The following is a 12683-nucleotide window of genomic DNA, read 5'->3' as shown; positions in this document are numbered from 1 at the left end:
ACTTGAGGTCCACCGTGGCCATCGGTTGGAAAGTTTTATGGCACAACGCCGTCAGGACCACATTTAGATCCCACGTCAGGTGCGGATTCCGAACTGGAGGTTAAAGGCGTGTCAAGTCTGCAAAATGCCTATTAACCACTGGGTTGCACATAGAGTAAGAGCATAGGTCCGTAGAAAGGTAAGCGGAAACCGCTGAAAGATAAGTTCTGCATGACTGAACGTGAACGCCCGACTCTGCTAAGAAGGATACAAAGGACAGTACCGTGTCAATTGTAGCCCCTCCTTGGGTCCAATTGCTTGTTTAAACACCAATGACAGAACCTGAGCCATTTGCTTCTGTACTGGGACCTAGTCGAGGGTTTTCTGGCTACCTGGATAATACGCATGTTATCCGCAGACAAGTTAAGATGTACTAAAGACTTGAACTCAGGCACCATGCCGCCAAGCTGAGCAATTGTGGGGAGGGGTGCCACAGCTGCTGTTCCCCCATGGTCAAGTAGATCGGGGGTCACCGGTAACCTGATCGGCAGATATACCGACAGGTGCTGAAGTTCTGAGAACCAAAACCTGGCCGGCCACCATGGGGCTATGAGTAGAAGAGAACAGTTCACAGAGTTCTTCAATTTGCAAACTGCTCGGTGAACTAGAGGCAGGAAAGCGTTATCCCTCATGTTGTGCCATGGAATCTCGAGCGCATTCCCCAGAGAGGAGGCTCTCAGCCCGCCTCTGGAGGCATACTGAGGAAGCTTCTTGTTTACCGTCGTAGCAAAGAGGTCCACTTCCGGTGTGCCCCAACGCAGGAAAATCCATGAGAGGACCTCCGCCTTCAACTCTCACTCGTAGCTGGCCATTGTCCGCCGGCTGAGGGCATCTGCTGTGACATTCAGCTGGCCGGGGATGTGTACTGCAAGTAACCAGACACCATGAAGAACAGCCCACTCCCAAATCTGGATGGACAGGTCCACGAGGGAGGGGGGGGGGGGACTTGGTTCCCCCTTGCTTGTTGATGTAATACATCAACACCACATTGTCCGTACGTATGCGGACCACCTTGTTGGCAATGATCAGTCTGAACGCCTTAAGCGTTAGGAAGATCGCCAGAAGCTCCAGATGATTTATGTGGAGGAGCTTGTCCTGAGGTGACCAAAGATCCGAGACCTGAAGAGCCAATGCTGCACCCCACCCTAGAAGGGAGGAGTCCGTCGTGGCCGTCACCATAGGGGCTGGGTCCTGAAACCCTGCACCTACCAACAGGTTGCTGAGAGACAACCACCACTCCAGGTCCACTCATGGAAACCGGAATCATAATCAACTTTGAGTCCAGATCCACAGCCTGACGCCAAGAACTCCGAAGAGCCATCTGAGTCTGCCTCATCTTGAGACGAGCAAGAGAAAGAGCCAACACGCACGTGGCCATGAGGCCGAGAAGCCTCTGGAACCACCAGGCCGACATGCTCTCCGACTGCGCAAACATCTGACACATGGCTAACAGATCCGCCATTCTGTCCCCGGTCAGGTACACTCTGCAGTTGATCGTGTTCCAGCAAAAAACCCAGGAAAAATCAAGTCCTGAGAAACCGTCATGGAAGATTTCCGCCAGTTCACAGACAGCCCAAGATGGAACAGGAGCTGTAGGAGAGACTGAAGATTGCACGCGGCTTTCAATGGGCAAGGGCTGCGTAAAAGCCAGTCGTTCAAATACAGATACACATGGATACCCCGATGACTCATGAAGACATGCGGCGCTGAGCTGATGCCAAAAGGAAGCACTCGAAACTGGAAGTGCTCCTCTTCCCAAAGTGAAACGAAGTATCTCCTGTGTGGATTCCAAATCAGGATATGCATGTACGCATCCTGAAGATCCACCACGCTGAGCCAATCGACCATCTGCAAGGAGGACCGTATCTGGCGTGATCATCTTGAATTTTTCTTGGGGTAGGAAAAGATTGAACCGAGAAAGGTCTAGGATGGTGTGCAAGCCAGCCTGGTTGGGTTTGGACACCGTAAACGGCCGGGAGTACAAGTCTTGCCCTTGTTCCGAGGGGAACGGGTTCAACAGCTCTGAGATCCAAAAGTTTTGAACCTCGGCATTCAGGGAGGGCGATCCCGACAGCTGTAAAGGAGGGTTGAAGGGTGGGGTAGGGGTAATCGGAAGCCCGCCCGAGCGACTGACAAGACTCACCTGTCTTCGGTGGTCTACCACGCCTCCCAATGAGACGCAATGCGTCCTCCCACCGGGGTCTCGTGCGAGCACGGAGAACCTTCATTTTGTGGGTTTTTCATTGGTATTGCCACCTGAACCCAAGGAGGAGGCCGAGGAGCGGGAGGAAAACCGAGTCCGTTGTTGCCTCCGGCGGTTATTCCCCAAAGGGGTATCCACTCTACGAGATTTCCAGTCAAGGAAGCCCCTGAAACCAGAAGAGGGCCGACTTTGCGACAACAGCCTGTGGGTTTTAAAGGGAGGTTTAACTAGGACCGACAAGGGCTTAGCTGTTTGCGTGCTATCCTTCGTCTTGGTCAACTGCACATCCGTTGTAGAGTGAAACAGCTCCTTACCGTCAAACGGAAGGTCCAACACTTTATCCTGTACTTCCTTCGAAAATTTGGTGACATGCAGCCACGCCTGTCAGGAGGTATCAACCCCCAGCATAAGGCCCCGAGCCGAGGTGTCTACGTGCTGAGCCGCAGCCTCCAGGAGATCCTGGGCCAAGACCCTGGCGTCAGATAATCCCGCCTTAAAATCTTCGAGCTTCTCGACCGGAATGAACTCCTCAAACTCCGACAGACCTTTCCACATCTGCATATTAGCCCCCCGCTAACACCAGTTCGGCATTGGCCTGCCGGAGCTGCAAGGCAGAGTTAGCGAAAATCTTCCTCCCAAGAGAGTCAAGGAGCTTGTCCTCCTTTCCCAGAACCTGAGTAGCCGTCGTAGAAGAGGATGCTGCAGGCCTGGACTGTAAAGTAGCCGCAGCCACCACTGTAGGGGGGAGGGGGCTAACAAGACGACAGGGCCACCTCTTCTGATAGATGCAGCCTGTCTCGCGCGTCAATTTTCTCCAGATTGTGGCTTTTCCCAGACCCTGCGGACCTCGGCCAGAACGTCCTTCTGCAAGAACAGGCTGGTATGCTCCAAAGGAGACAGGGTGAACGCCCCAGAAAGCACACCCTCCTGCAGAGCAGGTGCCTCGGGCACCAACATCCAAGAAGCAACATCATGTCCAGTACCCGGTCATGAAAAGCTCTAATAGAGCGGGGCAGGTCCTCGTTGTCCTGATCGCCCCGCGCATCATCCGACAGGTCAGGATCCTGCTGAGCTGTGTCGGGCAGTGCCTTGTCCATGGGGGGACAATGGAGGCAAAGGCGGAAGAGTCAGGGAAGGCACTGTAGGCAAGGGAGGTGCCGGCGGAACCACCGGAGGAACGGGTGGAACCGGAGACGCGGGTGGACATATCTCCGAAATTTGCCAAAAAAGGCATCCTCCGGGGACTGTTTTGGTACCGGAGGAGGCCTCTCATGAGGAGGATAATTCCAGGGACGTAACGGGGAAAGGTTGCCACACTGGCCCATCTCCCGATGTATCCACAAAAAAAAAAATCAAAGGTGCTGACCCCACAGGCAACAAAACATTGTGCGTAAGGGGCATCCGAGCGTTCCAGTAATAGACTGGCCGAAAGGGAGGCGCACAGGAACTCTATGTTCACCCACAGAACCAAGCCCTACACCCGAGGCCAATGGCGTAGTTGTAGGGGTAGCGCCCAAAATGGCCACCGTGGTCGTGGGAGGAACGGCCGCCATTTTGTCATCACCTGAGGGGAACTGCGGCACGTGAGGAAGTGAGGCAGGGGTCCCCGTCTATGGATCAGGGGTCTTAACTTTAGCCTTAACATAAGGGACCTCGGCTGAGCCGGTACAATGAGGCCTGGAATGTTTCTGCAACATAATCGCCAAATTAGCCTTCCCAGGAAGGACCACGGCACTGCTGGTAAAAGAAGAACTTTCCTTCTTTGCCCTCTCAACAGATCTGGCGTAGCCACAAGAGCGGGAACAGTGAGAAAACTCTTCACCGATAAGGCTTTGCAGGCCTCTCAGAAATGATGGTAACTTTAGCCTCCGTACGAGGGACCTCGAACCGAGGTCCGGTAACAGCCTTACTAGCACGGGCCTTGAACATCCGTTCGGTAACACCAAGCCCCACCGATGCCTCGGGGCGAACCCCGGTCTTATTTTTGAGGGAAGTCAATAGAGAGGCCTCAGAGCAAGCTCTGGTACCCCACGACTCAGTAGAACTGGGTCTACAAGCAGCCCCCACAGGAGTGGCCTCGGAGTGTACTCCGGTATCACAGGCCCCTTACGGAGACCCTCAGAGAAAACCCTGATACAATTATTAGGCCCAACGGGCACCTCGGGGCAATCCCCAGTGACAGAGCGATCAACGCCCCTTCCGGCTCGGGAAGAACCCGGAAAAGGTGTCTCCCGGCCGGGGTGCTCTGAAAAGTAAAGAATTTACCGGCTGTTTCTTCTTTTCATTGATAAACGATTGAAAATGCGAAGGAGGAGTTCGTCGGAACACCTCCTCCCACCGCTCCAACCGACATTGAAGTGCCGGGACCGAAAGGGAATCACAGTAAAAACAGGAGTCCCAACGATGATCCGGACCCAAACACTCTAGACAAAGAGGATGGGGATCCGCCCTTGCGAAGCGTCGGTGACACGATGAACAATCTGGGAAGTCTAGTTTGAACAACAGACTAGTACACGATCGCTAGCGAGATCCAGAGAGGAAAAAAAGGAAGAAAATCTTCTGCGATGCAAGTGCGTCTAGTCCCGAACGAGCAGAGAAAAGGACCGATGGGTGATGCATGGGGCGGAACTGAGATGGGCGGGATTAGGGCGCGTGCCGGGCCCTGCGTAAGAAAGAGGAAGGACAACATTTTGAAAAAATGTTTGGATGCTTTTTACAAAGTGCTCCGGTCCCGTCCCACAGGATGGAGAGATGTCGCATAAGTATGGAGGAAAGGGGACGGGACGTAGGAGTTAAGGTATTACCCATATTGTTCAAACACAATTGTTCGAATGAACAATTGACCTAATTTCAAGGGTCCGAATTGACCTTTTCACAATTGACCGAATATATAAGGGATTTGGTGGAGGGTTGTGAGGGGATTCCCCCGCACATATTTAACAATTGACCTTCACAATTCGGTCAATTGTGAAAAGGACAAATGTCATTCGAGCAATTGTGACTAACAATTCATATACAACCGAGCATAAAGAAGAAGAGCATTCCAGTGTAAGGGTGCCAGGATGGCAAAAGAGGGACTGGGCACAGGGAGGATGGGTAACTACTATAAGAAATTGGGATGTAGAACGAAGAGAACGGGAAGGAGTATAAAAGGAAACAAGAGAAAAAGAATGTACGGTGTGGGAGACTTGAAAACAAGAGAAAATTTAAGTTGAGAATGGAAAGAGACAAAGAAATGGAGTCACGAAAGGAGAGAAGACATAGAAGATGGATAGAAGCATTGAAAACAGATTTCAGAGGAGCAAGGCGAGTAGCTGGAAGACCAAAGAGCGGTGGACCAATAGTACAGCTGGGAAAAGATCAGAGAAGCTTTCAGTAATTGTGGCCTGGAAAGTAAGAAAGGGATGAGCTTTACGTAGGTTGTGTAGATGAAAGAGACAGGCACGCAAGGACAGGGAGATATTGCGAGTGAAGGACAAGGCAGGATCAAAGTGAAGCCCCAAATTAAGAGCAGTAGAGAGAATGTAAACAAAAAGGGGGAGATATAGAAGGAGGAAGAGTATTAGCATGGAAGAAGAGAACCTCAGTTTTAGTAGCATTGAGTGTAAGATAGTGAGCAGTCATCCAAGATTTAATGGCCAATATACAGGAGGACAGTGTGATGGATATCAGAAGAGAAAGAAGAAAAAGACAAAGAGCTGAGTATCATCAGCATAAAAGTGATGTGAAAGACCAAACGAGGAGATAACAGCAGCAAAAGGGGAAGTTGAAAGAGAAAATATAATTTATTTCATTTGTAAAGAGAACATACAACACAGAGGCATGGAGGCACTGTTGCAAGTAGAAGACAGGTACAGGTAAGGGAAGCACACTTAGTCATACAGTGAGTAGTTGGTGGAAGGTCAGGGAGCATAGGTAAAGGTTTGCATTGGTTACGTAGTGGCAGTGTATACATACATGTTGGTCATACTGAGCCTACTGTGGTAGGGTGTTGCGGAAACGCTGTGCTTTGGTGTAATGGTGGTGGAGTTAGGAGAAGAGCTGCATTTTGAGGGCTTGACGAAAGATCCAGTAGGACCCAGAACAGACCCTTGTGGGACACCATGGACGAGTGAGACATTTATGCTGGACCAAGAGACAGAAAAAGTTCTTTCAGATAGATATGACTGGAAGCAGGAAAAGGCAGAACCAGAAAAAAAAGGAAGCAAGAGAAGCCAATAGAATAGAGTGATCTGTGTCAAAAGCCGCAGAGGGATCCAACAGCATAATAAAAGAGGCATGTTTGGAATAGCATCCTGTGAGCAAAGTTTTCAGAACAGTTAACAGCACTTTCGGTTAAGTGGCAGGAGCGAAAGCCTGACAGATTAGAAATAGAAATAAAAGTAAAAAATTAAGAATATACCAACCGTTAAAGTAGTTTAGAAAGAAAAGATAAGAGAAATAGGATGAAAATTTGAAACCAGCCAGGAGTCGACCAAAGGTTTCTTTAGAATTTGAATAGTAGAAGAGTGTTTAAAAGATGAAGGAAGAACAAGTTACTCTTACCTAGTAACATTCTTTCGATGGGATGGTCCGACGACGTATTCCATATCTACGACAGTAATCACCACAGCTGTGCTGCTTCGGAAAATCTTTCGGCGTCTGACGTCGATACGCCATCTTCGAGGACCTCCGACAGCCCACGTCACCAGATGTTATAAGTAGGACGCACGACGCCCGTAGCCTCAGTTGTAGTTTTTTTCCAGAACGTGTGGCACCAAACTACTGCCAGTATGACCACAGAAAGCCTTGTGGAAACATAAGCTGCAATCGCATAAGAAATTCTGTAGCAGGGAGGGAACGATATGGAACACGTTGTCGGACCATCCCATCGAAAGAACATTACCAGGTAAGAGAGTAACTTGATCTTCGAGGGGATTGGGTCCTCCGACGTATTCCATATCTATGACAGACTCCCAAAGCAGTACCAATGTAAGGAGGTGGGAAAAGAATTTAGAATATAAAAATGTAGAATACCCAATCAAATTGCAGAGTAAAGGACCGCATTACCAAAGGCCAGATCCTGCCCACGAATAGAATCGAGGGAGTAGCGACGTACAAAAGTATGGACCGAAGCCCAGGTGGCTGCATCACAGATGTTACGAATAGGAACACCCCTCTGCAGGACAGTAGAGGCAGCCATACCCCTGGTAGAATGGGCCCGCAAGCCTACCGGAGCGTCCTTACCCGCCAAGCGGTAACATTCAGAAATTGCCAAGATAATCCATCGAGACAAAGTCTGCTTAGTAACAGCTTGTCCCAAACGCCTTCCAGCGTAACCAATAAAGGGGACTTCTTTAAATTGAGGGAGAAGCCCAGCCTGTGAAGGGAGTGGCAGGTGACTGACAGATGATCAGGACTTGCTCGGGAGAGCGCGCCCTGATCAACCAATCGTCCAGGTAGGGGTAGATGTGAATCCCCTTTTCTCGAGATACACTGCCACCACCACCATGAGCTTGGTGAAGACCCTCGGGCGGAGGTCAATCCGAACGGCAGGACTCGAAACTGAAAGTGCGAGTCGCCAACAGCGAACCTCGGGTACTTCTTGTGCTTTGGATGGATCGGCACATGAAACTAAGCGTCCTTGAGGTCGAGAGACACCAACCAGTCCTGAAGTTGAAGGGCCTGCAGGACTTGAGAAAGAGTAACCATCTTGAACTTGTCCTTCCTGAGGAGTTTGTTCAAACCGCGCAAGTCCATGATGGGTCACAATCCCCAGTCTTTCTTTGAAATCAAAAAATAAGGGGAATAACATCCCTTGTTCCTCTCCGCTACAGGCACCAGTTCTATGGCACCTTTCTCGAGCAGGGCTTGAATTCCCTGCGCAAGGAGTGGATCCAGACTCTTCAAAGAGAGATTCCCTGGTGGATTGTCGCGAGGCCTCTGCCGAAAGGGAAGACAGTAACCGTATGCTTTGATCTCCAGAACCCACACATCTGAAGTAATGGCACCCCATTCTACAAGATGCTGCACCAGCCTTTCCGCAACCGGCGAACCATGGGACATGGCCTCATGACTGAGCTGAAGCGGCTGCAGCATTGCCTGAGGGCAAAGAGGCAACTGCCCGAGCGGCCTTGGCACATCGAGTACCTTGTTTTCCACATCTGGGACTCCTACGGTGGCCCCCTTTGACTAGCAGCTCCTCTCGTTTTACTAAAGGATGAGTAAAAACGAAAGGAACCTCCCCTCCTTTGCTGTCCCCTAGGACGAAAAAGGCAGAGGTTGTCGAACTACAGCGCTCAAAGACTTTGCTGCAGCTTTTGAGGTCTGCAACGTCTCAAGGCTCTCGTCAGCCTTGCTGCCAAAAAATTGTACACCATCAAAGGGCATGTTGAGGAGCCGGGCTTGCACATACAAACCCCGACTTCCGCAATCACACAAACCTGCATATTACGGTGCTCGCCGCCATGGACCGGCTGACGCAATCTGCCATGTCCAGACCCGACTGAACGGCCTCACACATGGCATCCTTGCCATCCTGTATCATAGCAAGAAAACCATCCTGTTCGTCCCCTTCGAGAATATGTTCAGCTGCTAAGGAAACAGTTCCACAGAGTGTGTGTGAAACGTGACGAGGCACATAAGGAATTGGCTGCCTCAAGAGCCATACCCCCCTGAAGAAAACACTTTCTTCGTCCAACCATCAAAACGCTTGTCGTCCCCATCAGGAGGGATGGTAGGATACGACGCCTGCTTTGCTGGGGCCATAGCCGCCTGCACCACCAAACTCTCCGGAGTGGGGTGCGTGGTCAAGTAATAGGGGTCACTACTGGCTGGGCGGTATTTTCACGGCAAGACTTGCCCACTGCCGGAAGACTCTCTGGTGCAGTCCAAGCCGCCGCCACCCTCCTTTGTAGAGCCATATGGAACGGCAGTACCGGTCAGTTGGTGGACCTTGGTCGAGGATATCCGTCAGGTCATCCTGCAGAAAATCCCCTGGTGGATCAGACCACCCCAAGTACTCTGTGACCCTCGACATAAGGTGCCGGTCCGAGGACTCGGCATGGGTGCCAGGCTCAGGCCTACAGAACTCCACCTCCGGAGAGGTGTCCAGACCACTGGCGTTGTGCAGCGACTGACGCAGGTCCTCAATCTGGCTATGTCCAGAGATAATCTCGTCTGGTACCGTATCAGGAACCATCCCATCTTCAGAACCCTCATCCACCTCAGAAATATAATCCAGATGGTGGAAAGTGGGCACAGAATGGGGGACAAAGACATGTTTGGCCTTGGCCAGAGCCTTTCTAGGGGGTTCCACCGTGCCACGGGGTACCTCCGACAAAACAGCCTCGAAAGGCGTCGAGTGAATCTGCGTCGAGCGCGGCGCCAACAGCATTGACGGCTTCGACACAGGCCTCGAGGGTGGAGCCCCGAGCGTGTCCTTAGACAGCCTGGGCGCCAATGGCGTCGACGACTTCCTCGGAGGCGTAGCCTCGAGAGAGTCCCTCGATGACCTCCGCTCCCCAGGCGTCGACATCTTCTTCGAAGACTGCACAGGTGCACACGGTCTCGAGCGCGTCGAGGACCGGGACCTGGAACGGGCATGACTAGAACGATTCCCCTTGTCCGAGCGGGACCTTTCCCGTGAATCGTGCCGACCACCCGAGCCCAAAGGCGTACGAGCAGTGTCTCTAGTATGGTCACACCCGACCCCACCTCGGAGGCACGGACGGACCGGTGCCCTGCGATTCAAGAATAGCCAACATTTTCTTACCGAAGGAAGCCTATTCCTCCGGAGTCGCATGCTTGGTGGGATAAGCAACCCGCAGCTGGGCGGAGTCCTCGGACGAGGACGGGGAAGGCGACCAATGACGGCGCTTCCGTGAGTGCCTCGAAGAGGCAGAGGAGTGGCGGGACCCACTCCGGGACCGAGACCCGCCTAGACTTACGACGACGAGGATGATGATGCGGAGAGTCGCCCCTCGAATCGTCTGTCGAAAGCACAGTGGACCTCGACTTCCGGGGCTTGGACACCTTACCAACCGACAGCTTCTCCTTACGCTCCCACAAGGCTTTGGACGTAAGCGACTGGCAGTCGACACAATCATCTGTGTCGTGGGCCTCCCCGAGGCACCAGAGGCAGGTGCTGTGCGAGTCTGTCACCGACATCTTGGACCCGCAGTCCCCACACTTCTTGAAGCCCGGACATGGCGTGGAAGAAGAGGAAGACATCCCGATAAACTTCACAAACGAACAGGTTCGAAGATCCGAAACTCCAAAGAGTCGAGGCGCGCCGAGATCTCCGAAGCGAACACGTTCACGGAAAAAACGGAACTGAGCCTACGGGCGTCGTGCGTCCTACTTCTAACATCCAGTGACGTGGGCTGTCGGAGGAGGTCCTCGAAGACAGCGTATCGACGCAGGACGCAGATGCCGAAAGATTTTCCAAAGCAGCACAGCTGTGGTGATTACAGTCAGATATGGAATACGTCGGAGGACCCAATCCCTTCGAAATGTTGATATCAAGACAGATATTAAGAAAGGAAGTAAGATGGGAGACAAGGGATGGGTAGACTTTGGTGCAATAGGATCAGTGGGGGAAGCACTTGGATGAGCTTCAGCAAGTAGGAGAGAAGTCTCCGTATTGGTGATGGGTACAAAGCAGGAGATTGGAACAGAAGAGAATGTTGAAGAGGTGGAGGCTTCAATGTCAGAGCAGAGAGAAGCCACCTTTGAAGAAAATAATTCAGCCAGGTCACAGGCTGAAGGAGTGGAATTAAGTGAATAGTCAGGAGATGGTGGAGAAAGTAACCGTGAGAGGATTTGGAAAAGACCCTCAGGGTGAGTTGACTGTATGTAAAAAGGTCTGAGAAATAGGAGGGTTTAGCAGAAGATAAGCAGTCACCATATAGGGCATGATATGAGAAATACGAGTAGTCAGCCATAGACTTGGATTTAAGCCAATGTCTTTCAAGACGGCGAAGAAAGCGGCGCATGGCTCTAAGATGAGGAAAGTGCCATGGCTGGGAACGTTTACGAGTGGGATAGAAGGGAGAAGTAGGGTAGAGTGTGTCAAGAGAAGAAGAGAAAAGAGTCGAAGCAGCCTCGTCGGCAGACAGAAGTGATAATGAAGAGTGAGAAGGTATGGCAGAAGTACAGGAAGAAGCAAAGAGTGGAATATTGAAATTGCACAGGTTGTGACGAAACAAAAATTAGGGTGAGAATCTAAAGAATTTGTAGGAACTTGAGGAAAAATTGAGACCGAAAAAAAGGTGATGTTCCGCTAAAGAGGAAGTGATGAAACATGAAAGGCAGACAAAGATGAAGTAAAAATCAAATCAAGACCAGAACCGTAAATGTGATAAGGAAGGGTAGAGAGGACATAGGAAGTGAGTCAAGGATTGAGAGCAGAGGAAGAGCAGAGTGGCGCAGAAGAGATGAAGTCACCCAAGAGGACGAGAGGATTAGAAGACTGAAGAATAATAGAGAGAAGACGATCAATATCGTCACAGAAGGAGCTGACTAGTTCAGGGGGTCGAAAATAAGGTTTAGAAAAGGTACAAAAGGAAAATTCAAATGAGGAAAAAAGTAGCAAGGGACAGGGTAGAGGACACAATTGTAAAGGAGGAATCGTATAGGATATCAAAACCCCTGACTTGTGCCAGCAGACGTGGGGTACGACTGAGGGAAGTCTGACAGGTATTCGGGGAGGCAGCAACCGTAGTGTTGAGGGAATCCAGGTCTCTAATGCAGAGAAAGTTAAGTCTAAGCCTTCGTAAAAGATCGAGAACAGCAGAGGACTTATTTCAGAGAGACCTGGCATTCCATAAACCAAGATCAATAAGTGCAGCCTTGGACGTACAGGAGGGATAGATAAGATTAGAGTAGTTCTGGGTAGAAGCAAGTCGACAAGGAGATGGATTGCCTAATGGTGGAATACTATTGCAGGCAGGATGAAGGAGGAACAAGGTTACCAGCAATGGAATGAATCAAAGAAGCAGCAATTTGCAGTGATGGTTGTGCTGGCGAATTGAAGACATCTCCCGTTCACAAAAGTGAGTGTCAGTTGCCCCTGCATGCCTGCCCTGTTTGGATGTCCCGGTGGGTGCCCCTCTGTACTACCTGTACCTTACATGGTCTACCTTGCGAGGTATCCAGCTTATTAAAAGGAAGTGAACTGCACACAATTGCCCTCAGACTGGTCTTCAATTCAATACTTTACAACAGATTTTAAACTCATAGGAGTCAACAGCTTTCCATAGAACAGCTTATTAGTACTAGTTAATTCTCAATGCAGTGGATAGCACACATTTGGCAAAGTGTTCTGAACACAGTGGAATACTTTGCCTCTGGGTTTTGATTAGAGTTTAACTTCTCAGATGGTCCAGGTCTACTGTAATTATGTTGAGACTGACCACATAGTCCAAGCCCTTTAGACCTGTGACAATAGACCAATGTCTGC

The 12683-nt window shown here is 50.7% G+C and overlaps 1 protein-coding gene across 3 annotated transcripts in view; it reads right to left on the bottom strand.

The window, feature by feature from the left end:
- Positions 1 to 12683, bottom strand: part of RPS6KA3 (ribosomal protein S6 kinase A3) — a 1283345-nt gene that overhangs the window by 1174513 nt on the left and 96149 nt on the right. The window lies entirely within an intron of this gene.

This window comes from Ambystoma mexicanum, chromosome 7p (genome assembly GCF_040938575.1).
Source record: "Ambystoma mexicanum isolate Mex_15411 chromosome 7p, UKY_AmexF1_1, whole genome shotgun sequence".
Taxonomy (NCBI): domain Eukaryota; kingdom Metazoa; phylum Chordata; class Amphibia; order Caudata; family Ambystomatidae; genus Ambystoma; species Ambystoma mexicanum.
The sequence above is the reverse complement of the archived record's forward strand: the minus strand, read 5'-3'. Positions and strand labels throughout refer to the sequence as shown.